Genomic DNA, 16,001 nt, shown 5'->3' with positions numbered 1-16,001 from the left:
TTTTGTCGTTACTACACTCATTCATTCAACAGATGTTTTGTGAGCTCCTGCTATGCCTCAGACATGTTGGAGACACTGCCCGTGGTGTGTGGAGGTGAATAAGAATAGAGTCTCTGGATCATGGGGCTTCTGTTCTGGGGTTGGGGGTGGGGGTAGGAGAAAACCGCCATGGGAATAAAGAAATGAGGATGTTGGCTTTTGAGTTTAGCTAGAAATGACCAGCAGGAGTCAATCCCACAGAGACCTGGTAGAGATACTGTTCCAGGCAGAAGGAATAGGACGTGCGAAGGACCAGGAGCCGGAAAGAGCTTGATGTGTTTGAGGAATCAATAGGGTGCCAGCGTGGGGGCTCGGTGAGCTGGAGGAAAATGGCAGGGTTGGGCTTGGGGATGCATTCAGGGCAGGGATTTGCATACCTGGGATCAGGGTGAGAGCTTCAGTGTTCGCGTAGTTTTCCAAGGGACACCCATGGAGGGTTGTAAGCAGAGGAATGTGATGTGGTCTGGTTTTACCATAAAAGATCACTTTGGCTTCTGGACTCAGGTAGAATCAGGGCAGAGAGTTAAGATGCGGTTGGGGTGAGGAGGGAAATGGAAGCAGAGAAACTTGGCTGAACTCAGAATATTTCAGAGGTGGAGTCAATAGAATTGAATGTTGAGGTGTAGGAAAGAGAAGATTTTTGTGGATGACTCCTAGGGTTTTTGGTCTAGAGCATTTGAGTGGAAGTAGAGTCATTGACTGGGAGAGGAGGGGGTGTTGGGGCTGAGTGTCAGAAGTCATACATTTTAGGCCAGGTGTGGTGGCTCATCCCAGCACTTTGGGAGGCCAAGGCGGGTGGACCACCTGAGGTCAGGAGTTTTAGACCAGCCTGGCCAACATGGTGAAATCCCATCCCTACTAAAAAGACAAAAATTAGCTGGGCGTGGTGGCGGGTTCCTGTAATCCCAGCTACTTGGAAGGCTGAGGTAGGAGAATCGCTTGAACCTGGGAGGCAAAAGTTGCAGTGAGCCAAAATTGCGCCATTCATTGTACTCCAGCCTGGGCGACAAGAGCGAAAATTAGCCGGGCGTGGTGGTGGGCACCTGTAATCCCAGTTACTTGGGACCTGAGGCAGGAGAATCACTTGAACCCGGAGGCAGATTGCAGTGAGCTGAGATTGTACCACCGCACTCCAGCCTGGGCGACAGAGTGAGACCCCATCTCAAAAAAAAAAAAAAAAAATGTCTGGTAACAGGAGGGCTGAGATGGGAGAAGAGACAGCCACTGAAGTGCAGGAAAGATATCATGGAGGACTCCATGAAGGTAGAACTTACTTCTTGGCTGGGTATGGTGGTTCATGTCTGTAATCTCAGCACTTTGGGAGGCTGAGGTGGGAGGATTGCTTGAGGCCAGGAGTTCCAGACTACCCTGGAAAACATGGTGAGACCCCATCTCCATTATTTTTTAAAGGAAAAAAAAAAACTTACTTGCTCAAACCAGGAATACATGAGTCATTGCTAATGGTGGCAGGCATTGCTGGTGACCGAGATGTATCCCATCAACCTGTCCCTGGACTGGCTTCCAACTTTGGCACTTGCATTTCTTTGCCTGAGGACATCTTCTGACTTCTGGAGCTCATTCTACCTTTTCACATAGCAGGAGAGAATACTGACATTGATATAGTTTGGCTGTGTCCCCACCCAAATCCCATCTTGAATTCCCATCTGTTGTGGGAGGAACCCAGTGGGAGGTAATTGAATCATGTGGGCTAGTCTTTCTTTTCCTGTTCTCATGATAGTGAATAAGTCTCATGAGATCTAATGGTTTTATAAAGAGGAGTTCCCTGCACAAGCTCTCCCTTTCCCTGCTGCCATCCATGTAAGACGTGATTTGCTCCTCCTTGCCTTCCACCATGATTGTGAGGCTTCCCCAGCCACGTGGAACTATAAGTCCATTAAATCTCTTTTTTTTTTGTAAATTACCCAGTCTCGGGTATGTCTTTATCAGCAGCATGAAAATGGACTAATACAGACATATTAACACTTCCTGGGAGCAGCCTTCAACCAATAACTGGCAAGGTCTGGAGTATAAATACCCCAGCTCTCTTGCCTCTCAGATGAGAACAGGGTATGTTCAACATTATCTCCCAAAGTTCCTGAGTGAGACTGAGCTGCAGTTGCCCACAGAGGTAACTCATTTTGTAACATGCTCCTGTGGGAGGGCTTCCGTTCTTGTTTCTCTTTCCCACTTCCTGCCCTACTTGAGGACTTGCTTCCTCAAGTCCGCCCTTTTGTTTTTTTTGGTTTTTTTGTTTTTTAAGGACACGGAGTTTCGCTCTTGCCCAGGCTGGAGTGCAGTGGCGCAGTGTCGGCTCACTGCAATCTCTATCTGCCGGGTTCAAACAATTCTCCTGCCTCCGTCTCCCAAGTAGCTGGGATTACAGGTGCACACCACCATGGCTGGCTAATTTTTTATGTTCAGTAGAGATGGGGTTTCACCATGTTGGTCAGGCTGGTCTCAAACTCCTGCCCTCAGGTGATCCACCCACCTCAGCCTCCCAAAGTGCTGGGATTACAGACGTGAGCCACTGTGCCCGGCCCTCAAGTCTCTTCTTACGTAAATGATTTCTACCACTCAAGTCCTTGTCTTATAGTCCACTTCTGGGAGAGATCAAGCTAATTTCTAATACTCTTTTCACCCTCTAATCCAATCTCTAAGTCCTATCAATTCTTCCAAAATACATCTCAAATTAATGTGTTTCTCAACTCCACAGTCATTGCCCTGGCCCAAGCCACCACCATCCCTGACCTAGGTAACTGCACCAACAGTTTGATTAATGTCCCTCCTTCCATTCTTGCTTCTCTTCGATCTGTTGTCCATACAGCAGAGGTATCTGTTAAAATCTAAGTAAAATAGGCCAGGCATGGTGGCTCACACCTGTAATCCCAGCCCTTTGGGAGACTGAGGCAGAAGGATCACTTGAGGCCAGGAGTTTAAGACCAGCCTGGGCAACATAGTAAGACCCCGTCTCTAAAAAAAGTTAGCCAGGCCTGGTGACACACATTTGTAGTTCCAGCTACTTGGAAGGCTGAGGTTGGAGGATCCTTTGAGTTCAGGTGTTTGAGGCTGCAGTGAGCTATGATTATACTTCTGTACTCCATCCAGTTAATCAAACCCACTCAATCAAAAATTAATTTAAAAAGTAAAAAGTAAATACAAATAAAATAAAGAAAATAAATGAAAAAGAAAACCATGTTACTCTTCTGGTCAAAACTTCCCATTACTTTCCCAACACACTAGGAGAAAATTCTCAACTCTTTCATGTAACCTCCAAGGCTGGCATGATCTGGCCTGGCCCACCCTTCCTTACATCTTTGTCTTAACTCACTTTCCTCCCTACTCGCTCTGCTGCAGCCAGACCTAGAAATCTGTCTTTGTTCTTCCTTGGGGATGTGGCCTATGCAGTTCCTTTTACCCAGATACTTTTCCTGCAACTCTTTGTATGTTTCATTCTTGTAGATCCAACTTAAACATTGTCTTCTTAGAGCAGTCTTTCCCGATCACATGATCTAAGGTTATTCTACTCATAATTTTCTCTCCTCAGTACCTATTGGTTTCTTTCTCAAGACTCTGCGTATTTTGTAATTGTTTGGTGATTGATTTAATTTTGTCTGTCTTATTCCTGAAATGTCAAGCTTCATGAGATCACAGACCGTGTCTGTTGCTTGCTGCCACATGCCTCACACCTTGTATGGTGACTCTCACATGGTAGGTGTGCAGCAATTGATTGTTGTATAAATAAAACATTGATGTTAATGTCTAGGGAACCCACCCCTGGGACATACCTCTCTTCACATGGATGACTTGGCAGGGTATTTGTTGGTACTCAGGGACACTGTCCTCTTCATCTCTGTGACCACAGCCTCTGCCTCTGAGAGGCCCAGATCCTAGGATGGGAGACCTGGGTTAAAATCATGTCTTGGCCTCTTATAATGTGTTTGTTCATCTTTGCTGCATAACAAACAGTCTCCAAAATGTAGTGACTTAAAAGAATAATTTATTGTTCTACAAAAATTAGCTGGGTGTGGTGGCGGGCACCTGTAATCCCAGCTACTCAGGAGGCTGAGGCAGGAGAATTGCTTGAACCCGGGAAGCGGAGGTTGCAGTGAGCCAAGATTGCACCATGGTTCTCCAGCCTGGGTGACAGACTGAGATTCCGTCTCAAAAAAATATATAATAATAATAATAATAATAATTTTTCATGCTGGCTGCTTCCTCTGACTTCACTCATGGCCTGCAGTCAGCTGGGGGTTACTGGGCTAGAGGGTCCAAGATGGCCTCCCTCACATGTGTAGCCATTGGCTCTGGCTGTTGGCTGGGTTGCCTCAGTTCTCCTTCATGTGACCTTTCGCCTTCCAACAGGAAAGACTAGCTTCCTTACATGGAAGCTTTGGATAAGCATTCCAAGTCAGTTCACACAGAAGCTTCGAGGCTTCCTGAAGCCTGTTCTCAGGACTTGCACAACACTACCTCTGGCATGTTCTCTCAGTTGAAGTAAGTCAAGAGGACAGCCTATATTTAGGGGAATGGAGAAACAGACTTCACCTCCTTGTGAGAGAAGCCACAGGGAATTTCTGGTCATATTTAATCTACCACAGTAGGCTGTGAAGTCTGGGGCCAGCCACTTACCCTCTTGGTGCCTTACTTTCTTCTGTAAACTGGGTCTTTTGGCATCTATTTCATAGAATTGTTTGTGAAAATTAAACAGATGATGCATCCAAAGTAGTTAGTGTAGAAACCTGTTTCTTAGAAAGTACCTAGTGGATGGGAACCACTGCTATTATTGCTGTTATTAATATTACTGTCGTAATTATATTGAGAACTTAGCAAATTGATGGATGGATAGATGGATGGGTAGATAGGTAGGTAGATGGATGGATAGGTTGGGTGGATGGATGGATGGGTAGGGAGGTGGATGGATGGATGAATGGATAGGTGGGTGGATGGATGGGTAGATGGATGGATAAATAGGTGGGTGGATGGATAGATGGATAGATGGATAGGTGGGTGGATGGATGGATGGGTAGGTGGGTGGTTGGATGGATCAATGAGTGGGTAGATGGATGGATGGATAGGTGAGTGGATGGATGGATGGGTAGGTGGACTGATGAATGGGTACGTGGATGAATGGGTAGGTGGATGGGTAGACAAATGGATGCATGGATTGACAAATGGCTTTTGATGTTCAAACAACATGTAGCCCCACTGACTTATCTGTTAATGATAAGTCATCTTATTTCATGGGGTTTAGAATAAACAGTAGCTCTTTGCTGTTGAGTTCAAACACCCTTGATTTCTAAAGAGACCTGACCTCTCGCTTAGTTTACTTTTTCATCACCTGTGTTTGTGTGGGAAGAGGGGTGGCAGGGGTGGGGGATGAGTGTCAGTCAATTCTACTGCAGGCTTTGTGTTTGGGAAATATGCGAGCTTGTGCAAGCACCCCTCTCACTCACACATGCACTCCCCTCCACAGCCTTAGTTAAACGTCATCAGACTCTAACTGTGAAAAACAGCCAAGCTTGCCATTGCAGAGTTCAGCAGCAAAAGGAGTTTGCCAATACACATCCCTATGGGCTGGGGCCAGGTGTGGCCAGTGTGGGCAGCTGTGAGGGGCAGCCCTGCTGGCTCCTGCACAGTAGAGGCCACCTCCTCCCAGGTCCTGAGGCACAGAGCCCAGACCTGGCATGCAGCACACACACTGTGAACATGCGCACTTTTTGCTACTCGTCTCTGTAGTTCCAGCATAGGGAACAGTGCCTGGGAGACACTAGTAAATATTTTCAGAATAAACGACGGCATGGCTGAGCATGCAGCAAGCTGTGTCCTCCCCAGCTCTTGGGCTTGAAGACTTTGTGCCCGAAAGCTGGGTGGGACCAAGGGGTTGACAGCAGGATTCTCAAACATCCTCAGAGGCAAATGTATGCATTCAACATCCTAAAACCCAACCAGGCAGGGCGCAGTGGCTCATGCCTGTAATCCCAACACTTTGGGAAGTAAAGGCGGGAGGATCGCTTGAGGTCAGGAGTTTGAGACCAGCCTGGGCAACAGAGCGAGATCTTGTTTTTACAAAAATAAAAATAAAAAAGTTAGCCAGGTGTAGTGGCACATGCCTGTGGTCTGAGCTACTTGGGAAGCTGAGGCAGGAGGATCACTTGGGTCCAGGAGGTTGAGGCTGCAGTAAGCCATGATTGTGCCATTCCATTCCAGCCTAGGTGACAAAATGAGACTCTGTCTCAAGAAATAATAATAGGCTGGGCGCGGTGGCTCATGCCTGTAATCCCAGCACTTTGGGAGGCCGAGCACTTTGGGATCACGAGGTCAGGAGATTGAGACCATCCTGGCTAACACGGTGAAACCCCATCTCTACTAAAAATACAAAAAATTAGCTGGGCGTGGTGGCGGGCTCCTGTAGTCCCAGCTACTCGGGAGGCTGAGGCAGGAGAATGGCGTGAACCCAGTAGGTGGAGCTTGCCGTGAGCTGAGATCATACCACTGCATTCTAGCCTGGGTGACAGAGCAAGACGCCGTCTCAAAAAAAAAAATAAAAAATAAAATAATAATAATAATAAAATGCAACCTGTCCCAGCAAGGCAGTGTGATCAGATTTGCATTTTGAGACAGTTCCTCTGGGTGTGGTGGGGAGCTAGCCTGGAGGAGAGGGGCAAGAGTGGCTATAGGAGAACCAGGAGAGATGCACTTCCAGAAGGCCAGGGAGAAGTGAGGGCGGCCTGATTATGGGTGGGGATATGGACGGGACAGGGAGAGAAGCTGCTGCGAGGGCCGCCAAAGAAATTGATGGACAGGACTTAGTGAGGCTGGGATGTGGGAGAGAGGGGACCTAGAGGGGTCAGAGATGGTACCTGGTTTCTTTTTTTTTTTGAGAAGGAATCTCACTCTGTCATCCAGGCTAGAGTGCAATGGCATGGTCTTGGCTCACTGCAACTTCTGCTTCCCATGTTCAAGCGATTCTCCCACCTCAGCATCTGGAGTAGCTGGGACTACAGGCGCGTGCTACCACACCCAGCTAATTTTTGTATTTTTAGTAGAGATGGGGTTATATTATGGGAGGCCTGCCTCGGCCTCCCAAAGTGCTGGGATTATAGGCGTGAGCCACCGTGCCTGGTACCTGGCTTCTAGTTAGCATTTCTAGAGTGGCAGATGAGGGAACTCAGAGGGAAATGAGTTTCGGGGGAGGCTCCTGAATTCAGTTTTGAGAGCCACAAAGACACCAAAGAATTAGCCCAGGTTTGAACTCCTGAGAACATAGTGACCATGTTACCTGGGCAAGCCTCCCTCACCCTTCTGGGCCTCAGTTTCCCCATGTGCAAAATGGAGTGCCTCACCAGGTAATTGTGAAGACCCTATGCAGGAATATAAGCAAACTGCGTGCCTTAGAGACAAGGCACCATGCAGAGAAGCTATGTAATCCCATTACTTAGCACTCTGTCAGCGAGAAGCCACAGACACAAAGGTAAACTGGCTTAAAAAGAAAAAGAATTTATTATTCCTGTAACTGTCAAATCCAGGAAGTAGATCTGGCTTCCTCAACAGCTGCATCTGAGGCTCAAGCATTGTCACAGGGACCGCATATCTTTGGGGGCTTCCTATATTTGTCAGGCACATTCCATGTGTATTCCCAGTAGGAAGCAGCTCAGCAATGGTAGGGTTTGGTTGTCTTTTCCTACCTGGCAGAAAAGTCTCAAGGAAGATTCTGATTGGCCCAGCTTGGTCATGTGCTCATCACAGAGCCAATCACAGTAGCTAGGCCTGGGTCACATGACTTTCTGCTCCTGGAAGATGGCAGCAGGCAAGGGGAACCAACGGTGCAGCAGCTGTCAAGTTCCCAGCCGGTCCAGTGGGAGTTTTAGGATGGGAACAGATGGGAATGTGGTTTGTGGTGTACAGTAGAAACTCAATTCATGGTGATGGTTTTCATTACAGTTCTGGAGGTAGATCACCAAATGGCCCTCCATTTGGGTATTTTAAAGTGCTTTACAAATATGACCTTCACCCCTAAAATCCTAAGTTCAGAAGTGTCCTCAGCCTCCTCCAGATAGTCTGTCACCATGCTTGGGAGACGGAAGTGAGAGGTCAGTCCTGGGGGGCTTGGGGCACCCTTTCTGCAACAGTGTTGGGAGTCACGTTGTCTGTGGCCAGCCATGAATGGGCTCTAAGCATCCCTGTTACTGACCCTAGCCGGGAGACCCAGGGACTCCCCACGCCTCCTAGGGAAATTCCAAGGCCTCTGGTGTCCCCCAACAGCCAAATCAAGAAAACAGGTTCTGCAGAGTTAGGCAAAGACCTTTGCGGTTCATAACGTCAGCGAGAAAATTCCAAAACCTCTGAGCGAGCTGTCATGTGGACGCTCCTTTCAACAACCTGGTTCTGATTGGAGCTGCCTGGTAACTCCCTGCCAATTAGCAGCCATGCTGCAGAAACCTGGAACTTTATAGCTTAGCAACGAGAAATCTGGAAGAACTCTGGAATTAATTTAAGGAAAGGGGAAGAAAAACACCAAGAAGGGAATTAGCAGCCAAATAATCAGGCTGTGCGTTTGTATTATTACCTTTGCTGCCAAGATAAGTATTGAAACTTTTCAGCGTTAATTACCAGCAAAGAGGGAACCAGTGAGATATCTTGTCTCAAACTCTGGGGCTAATGTTTGCTTTTGTTTTGTTGTCCCAAGCTACTGTTGAAGTAGGGATGCGAGCAGAGCTAAGAAAATGTGGTCAGAACAGGTACAGTAATTAAAAAGCACACCAATCCTGCCTTCGACGTTCTCCTCCAGGAGCCTCTCTCTTTGCCGGTCTTTTTCTGGGATCATTTTCCATCCTGTGACATCACGGATAGCAGCCTGTCTGAAATGGATAGTGGAGACCCTGGTGGCTATGGAGGGTTTCTGTGATTTCAGATGGCGGCCCAGTTGGAGGTGATAGCAGTCTCTGGAGGAGCCATTCAATGACTTTTTTTTCTTTTCCTTTTTTTTTTTTTTAAGAGTCTCACTCTGTCACCCAAGCTGGAGTGCAGTGGCACAATCTCGGCTCACTGCAACCTCTGCCTCCCGAGTTCAAGCAATTCTTGTGCCTCAACCTCCCGACTAGCTGGGACTACAGGCATGTACCACCATGCCTGACTAATTTTTTGTATTTTTAGTAGAGATAGGGTTTCACCATGTTGGCCAGGCTGGTCTCGAACTGATGACCTCAAGTGATCCAACTGCCTTGGACTCCCAAAGTGCTGGGATCACCACGACCAGCCAGTTTTTTCTTTTCCTTTTTTTTCCCCAGGCTGGAGTGCAGTGATGTGATCTTGGCTCACAGCAACATCTGCCTCCCAGATTCAAGCAATTCTTCTGCCTCAGCCTCCCGAGTAGCTGGGACTATACAGGTGCCTGTCACCACACCCAGCTCATTGTTGTCATTTTTAGTAGAGATGGGGTTTCGCCATGTTGGTCAGGCTGGTTTCGAACTCATGACCTTAGGCATTCTACTCACCTCGGCCTCCCAAAGTGCTGGGATTACAGGTGTGAGCCACACGCCTGGCCCATTCAGTGACTTTTGAGTGTTATTCCTGTGTCTCCACTGAGTCAGGCTGTAAAACAGTGAACATCACACACCCGCCCCCGCCCCTGTGGGCTGACAGTCTAGCCAGGGGTGGGGGAGGCTAGATATTAATAATCAGCTAATTATACAAATAGCTGTGTAATTACAATTGCACTGATGTCATGGAAGAAAAGGGTGGGATGCTAAGGTGAAGGTTACGTGGGTGAGGGGATGGTGCAGTGAGAAGTCTGGTTATCCTGTCCTTGCTTGGAATTTTGTAGGGGTGAGGTGGGGCGGGTTGCAGAGAGAGGCTGCACCCGGTGGACAGAGGCAAGCCCACAAAGGGTCTCCTGGGCCAGCAAAGTTTATAGTTTGTCCTAAGGCAATGGGGGGAAGATGAGAAACCATTTAGGTTTGCATACTGGGACATGGGGCAATTAGGTTTATGATTTAGAGCACTTTAGCTGTTTGGGGGCAGAATAGGATGCCAGGCCATGGGCCCCCACGGAGGCCACTGAGATGACACATAGGTGGGACCTCCAGGGTATCACAGATATAAAACCCTGATCTTTCAATGGGGTCTTGATGGTTCTTGTCAGCCAGCTCCATCCCAAAGCCTCCTTTCCTGGAAATAACCATTTAGACACCTTACTGTCTATGGGACGGAATGCCCAGCTCATCCCAGTTGACCCAGAGCTCTCCTGGTTTTAGCACCTGATGTCTCCAGTCCCAAAAACCTCCTAGTCCTAGGCACACTGGGATGGCTGGCCACCCTGCTTTGGGACAGGATTACATGGGGGCAGTAAGAGTTGGCTTCCCTCACCGAACAGGGCTTCCCTGCACCATCTCCCGAAGCAGTGTGAACACAGGCTCAGCCACCCATTTGCTATGTGGCCCCAGTCAAGTTACTTGGCCTCTCTGGGCCACTGTTTCTTCATTTGGAAAATGATGTGGAGAGCTTTTCAGTCTTCTGGCAGCACTGATTTCCTGGCCCTGCTGTGCCATTTCAAACCTTCATCAATGCACAGAGGGCTGAGCACAGAAGACAGGGGCCTCATACCAGCAGTGTGGGCTTTAGCAAAGTATCTCACCTCTGTGCGTAAGCTTCTTCCTCCACAGGATGGGAATAACGTGACTTAGCTCATAGAAATGTAAGCACTAGGCCAGGCACAGTGGCCCACGTGTGTAACCCAGCACTTTGGGAGGCGGAGACAGGTGGATCACTTGAGGTCATCAGTTCAAGACCAGCCTGGCCGACATGGTGAAACCCCATCTCTACTAAAAATACAAAAGTTAGCTGGGCATGGTGGTGCATGCCTTTAATCCCAGCTACTCAGGAGGCTGAGACAGGAGAATCACTTGAACCCAGGAGGTAGACATTGCAATGAGTCGAGATCATGCCACTGCACTCCAGCCAGGGCAACAGAGTGAGACTCCATCTCAATAAATTAAATTAAATTAAATAAATAAGAAATGTGAGTGCTGAATTAAATGAAATGATCCTGTGTGTTTGCCATAGCTACTCAGTAGTTGGAACGTATGGACGTTCTGGTTAGTGAAAAGTATGACTAGGAGTTGCAACTGCTAGTTTTTTTTCAAAAAGTGGGATGTGAGGTCAGGCGCAGTGGCCTATGGAGATTGCCTCTCGCCCCTGTGTAGAGTTCCATGAGTTGGAGACTAGATCCTTTTTTGTCACTGTCCATTCATAGTAAAGATGTGTCGAGCAACTAACTCAACAAAGGTGACATTACACCAGCTTTATATATTTTATTATTATTTTATTTTGAGACAGGGTCTCATTCTGTCCTCCAGGCTGGAGTGCTGTGGTACAATCACAGCTCACTGCGGCCTCGACCTCCATGGTTCAGGTGATCCTCCCACCTTAGTCTCCCAAGTAAGCTGGGACTACAGGCGTGTGCCCCCATGCCCTGCTATTTTTTGTGTTTTTAGTAGAGATGAGGTTTTGCCATGTTGCCCAGGCTGGTTTTGAACTCCTGAGTTTAAGCAATCTGCCCACCTGAGCCTCCCAAAGTGCTGGGGTTACAGGCATGAGCCACTGCGCCTGGCCTATTTTTAAAAATTTTTGTCGAGATGAGGTCTCACTATGTTGCCCAGGCTGGTCTAAAACTCCTGGGATCAAGTGATCTTTCTGCCTCAGCCTCCCAAAGTGCTGATATTACAGGCAAGAGCCATGCCCAGTCACACCCCCCGTCTTTTTTAAACATTAAATAAAACCATATGCCCATCTTATAGATGAAAAAAACGAGGCTCAGGGAGGTTTCCGATCCTGCCATTAAGTGGTGAAGTCAGAATTTGAACCTGGATCTGATTCAGAATCCTGTTCTCTCCACTGACTGGATCCTACTTCTTCAGGGGGCACACAGGGAAGGCCACAGTGATGGGGAATGGGCGCAGGGAGGCAGCTCTGGTGGGAATTCTCCAGCAACACAGGGCCTGGCATGACACTGGTGGCCTGGCCTCACCCCTGTGGGGACCAGAACTTTGTGGATGCAGTTTTCCCTCCCCACTGGTTGCCATGGAGATGGGGGTGGGATGCGTGAAGATCTATCTCAAGCCTGCTACCCAGGCTTGTCCCAGAGATGCCTGCAGTGGGTGGACACACTAAGCATTGAGAGAAAGGAAGGAAAAGGCTGGTCTTTACCTCTTTTTTTCTTTTTATTGTGAAAAGCTTCAAGCACACATAGGAACGGAGCGTGTGGTACAATAAGCTTGGCTTCAGCAGTCAAGTTCCAGCCAACCTTATTCCATCCACGCCCTCTTCCCCTTCCCTCATCCCAGATTATTCTGAATCAAATTTCAGACGTCAGTCATTTCTTGTATAAACATTTCAATGTGTAACTCCAAAAAAATTTTTTTGGCCACCTTCACTCCTCCTCAAACTGTTTAGTAACAATAATGCTTTTACTATCAGCAAATATCCAGTTAGTATTCACATTTCTCTGGTGATCTTATAAAACGCCTTTTTTTTTTTTTTTTTTTTTTGAGACGGAGTCTCGCTCTGTGGCCCAGGCTGGAGTGCAGTGGCCGGATCTCAGCTCACTGCAAGCTCCACCTCCCGGGTTTACACCATTCTCCTGACTCAGCCTCCCGAGTAGCTGGGACTACAGGCGCCCGCCAACTCGCCCGGCTAGTTTTTTTGTATTTTTTAGTAGAGACGGGGTTTCATCATGTTAGCCAGGATGGTCTTGATCTCCTGACCTCGTGATCCGCCCGTCTCGGCCTCCCAAAGTGCTGGGATTACAGGCTTGAGCCACCGCGCCCGGCCAACGCCTTTTTTTTTTTTTTCGTGACGGAGTCTTGCTCTGTCACCCAGGTTGGAGTGTGGTGGTGTGATCTCAGCTCACTGCAACCTCCGCCTCCTGGGTTGAAGAGATTCTCCTGTTTCAGCCTCCCAAGTAGCTGAGATTAGAGGTGCACACCACTGCACGCGGCTAATTTTTGTATTTTTAGTAGAGATGGGGTTTCACTATCTTGGCCAGGCTGGTCTTGAACTCCTGACCTTGTGATCCACCTGCCTTGGCCTCCCAAAGTGCTGGGATTACAGGCGTGAGCCACCGCGTAAAGTTTGAATGCTGCCATCGGTTGGGATGGCTTTTGTATCTCTCCTAATCTGTAAGTTCTCTCCCCTTGTCTTTTTCTTCCCTTGCAATTTATTTGTTGAAGAAACTAACTTGTTTGTTCTGTAGTTTCCTGTGGTCTGAATTTTGGTTATAGCATCTCCACAGAAGTGTCATGTGCTCCTCTTCCCGCTATATTTCTTAGAAATTGGTAGTTAGGTCTAGAAGCTCACTTAGATTGATGTTTGATTTTTTTTTTTTTTTTTTTTGGTATGAGTACTTCCTATTGGTGGTTTTGTACTTCCATTCAAAGGCACATACTATCTGGTTGTTCCTCTTTGTGATGTTAGCAGCTATTGTTGATTTGTTGATAATCATTGTCTAGATCCACAATTTCTTCCTTTTTTTTTTTTTTTTTTTTTGAGGGGTCTGTCTCTGTCACATAGGTTAGAGTGCAGTGGTAGCTGCAGTCTTGACTTCCCAGGCTCAAGGGATCCTCCCACCTGAGCCTCCTGAATAGCTGGGACTACAGGCACATGCCCACACCTGGCTAATTTTTTTTTTTTTTTTTTTTTTTTTTGACAGGATCTTATTGCATAGATAGGTCTATGTTGCCCAGGCTGGTCTTGAATTTCTGGCCTCCAGCAATCTTCCCACCTCAGCCTCCAAAAGTATAGGGATTACAGGCATGAGCCACTACACCTGGCCCGTTATTTCATTAGAGATTACAACATGGTAGCATACTGATTCTATGATTCTGTCTTTGGTAGTGGACATGTATCTATAAAATGTATCAATGTATCAACTATTTGGCTACCACAGAGTATGGTTTGTACCAAAAAGGATAAATGCTTCTTTCCCTTTGACAGTTTTCAAAATGAGTTGGTTTTCCAATATCCTCCCGAGGTGATAAATGAATTTATTTTTCTTTTTTTTTTTTTTAAGTATTGTCAACTCATAGATTTGGACATATACGATATGTTTCAATCCATTACAGTCAGTATTCCTTTTTTTTTTTGAGATGGTAGTCTTGCTCTGTCACCTAGGCTGGAGTGTAGTGGCACAATCTTGGCTCATTGCAACTTCCGCCTCCTGGGTTCAAGCGATTCTCCTGCCTCAGCCTCCCAAGTAGCTGGGATTACATGCATGCACCACCACACCTGGCTACTTTTTATTATTTTTGGTGGAGATGGGGTTTCACCATGTTGGCCAGGCTAATCTCGAACTCCTGACTTCAAGTGATCCGCCCACCTTGGCCTCCCAAAGTGTTGGGATTACAGGTGTGAGTCACCACACCCGGCCTACAGTCATTATTCTTAATGATGCTCAAACTGTCCCACTGGGAGCCACTCCATGTTGTCTCCTGCATCCTTTTCAATAGGACCTTGGAAGTCACTGACACCTTCCTTGCTATCAACGAAGCAAGGAATGACCAGATATTCCAGGCTCATCTTGAGTTTTTTTCTTACCTCAGACCTGGAATTGGTCATTTCTCCATGCCCTCGTTTCTAGTCAGAAGTGGTGTTTAGAAACCATAACCTGGGTGCTGGGGTGTCCACTGCTACTGGATGGCTCATTATTTCTAAACTTTGTGGTGGACAGAGCTAGCAAACATCTGCTTTACTTTGTAAGACAAAAATATAGCACGAATTCATACTGATGCTTCCAATTCCAATTTGGGGCTACAGGTTTTTCACCTTGTCTCTGTGATCTTACGTGGGCATCTCCTTTCTTCCATGACCACGTGACAAAGCCTGTTTGTAAAAGCAAAGCTCCCCACTGTGATTCTCATCAAGCTGGAAGCTTGTGAGAAAGCACTTAAGTTTCTTCCCTCGGATATGAACCTGAGCTCTCTGATGAGGTGGTTTAGAAGTGGCCCTGGGAGAAGCCCACTTCTTGGTCACAAGAAACTGCGTTCTCATGGCAGATGAACCAGCTGCTTTCAGCGTCCTCTGTGTGGGTCCTCACACCTAACTGCTCTACATACTGGCTGCACACTGGCATCACATGGGGAAGTATAAACACCTCTGATGCCTGTCCCCACCCGGCTTAATCACAGTGAAGTCAGTCAGATTCTCTGGGCCTGGGACCCTACCATCATTTTTAGAATTGCAGGGGCCGGGCGCAGTGGCTCACGCCTATAATCCCAGCACTTTGGGAGGCCGAGGCAGGTGGATCATGAGGCCAAGAGTTCAAGACCATTCTGGCTAACACGGTGAAACCCCGTCTCTACTAAAAATACAAAAAACTAGCCGGGCGAGGTGGCGGGCGCCTGTAGTCCCAGCTACTCGGGAGGCTGAGGCAGGAGAATGGCGTGAATCCGGGAGGCAGTGCTTGCAGTAAGCCAAGATCACGCCACTGCACTCCAGGCTGGGAGACTGAGAGACTCCGCCTCAAAAAAAAAAAAAAAAAATTGCAGGTAGGCCTAGCATGGTGGCTCATGCCTGTAATCCCAATACTTTGGGAGGTCAAGGTGGGTGGATCACCTGACGTCAGGAGTTCAAGACCAGCCTGGCGAAACCCTATCTCTACTAAAGATACAAAACTTAGCTGGGCATTGTGGCAGGCGCCTATAATCCCAGGTACTTGGGAGGCTGAGACAGGAGAATTGCTTGAATCTGGGAGGCAGAGGTTGCAGCGAGCTGAGATTGCACCACTGCACTCCAGCCTGGGTGACAAAGCGAGGCTCCATCTCAAAAAAAAAAAAAAAGAATTGCAGGTAATTCTAATGTGTAGCCAGGGGTTAGAATCACCGCTCTGTTCCTTGCTTCTCAGCAGAGGGAAGAAAAAGAAGCAACACAGCTGGCAGATGAACTCTGCCTTCAAAGCCCATTAGCTTGGG

The sequence above is a fragment of the Rhinopithecus roxellana genome, chromosome 20, assembly GCF_007565055.1.
Source record: "Rhinopithecus roxellana isolate Shanxi Qingling chromosome 20, ASM756505v1, whole genome shotgun sequence".
In the NCBI taxonomy this organism is placed as follows: Eukaryota; Metazoa; Chordata; class Mammalia; order Primates; family Cercopithecidae; genus Rhinopithecus; species Rhinopithecus roxellana.
Note: the sequence above shows the minus strand (reverse complement) of the source record.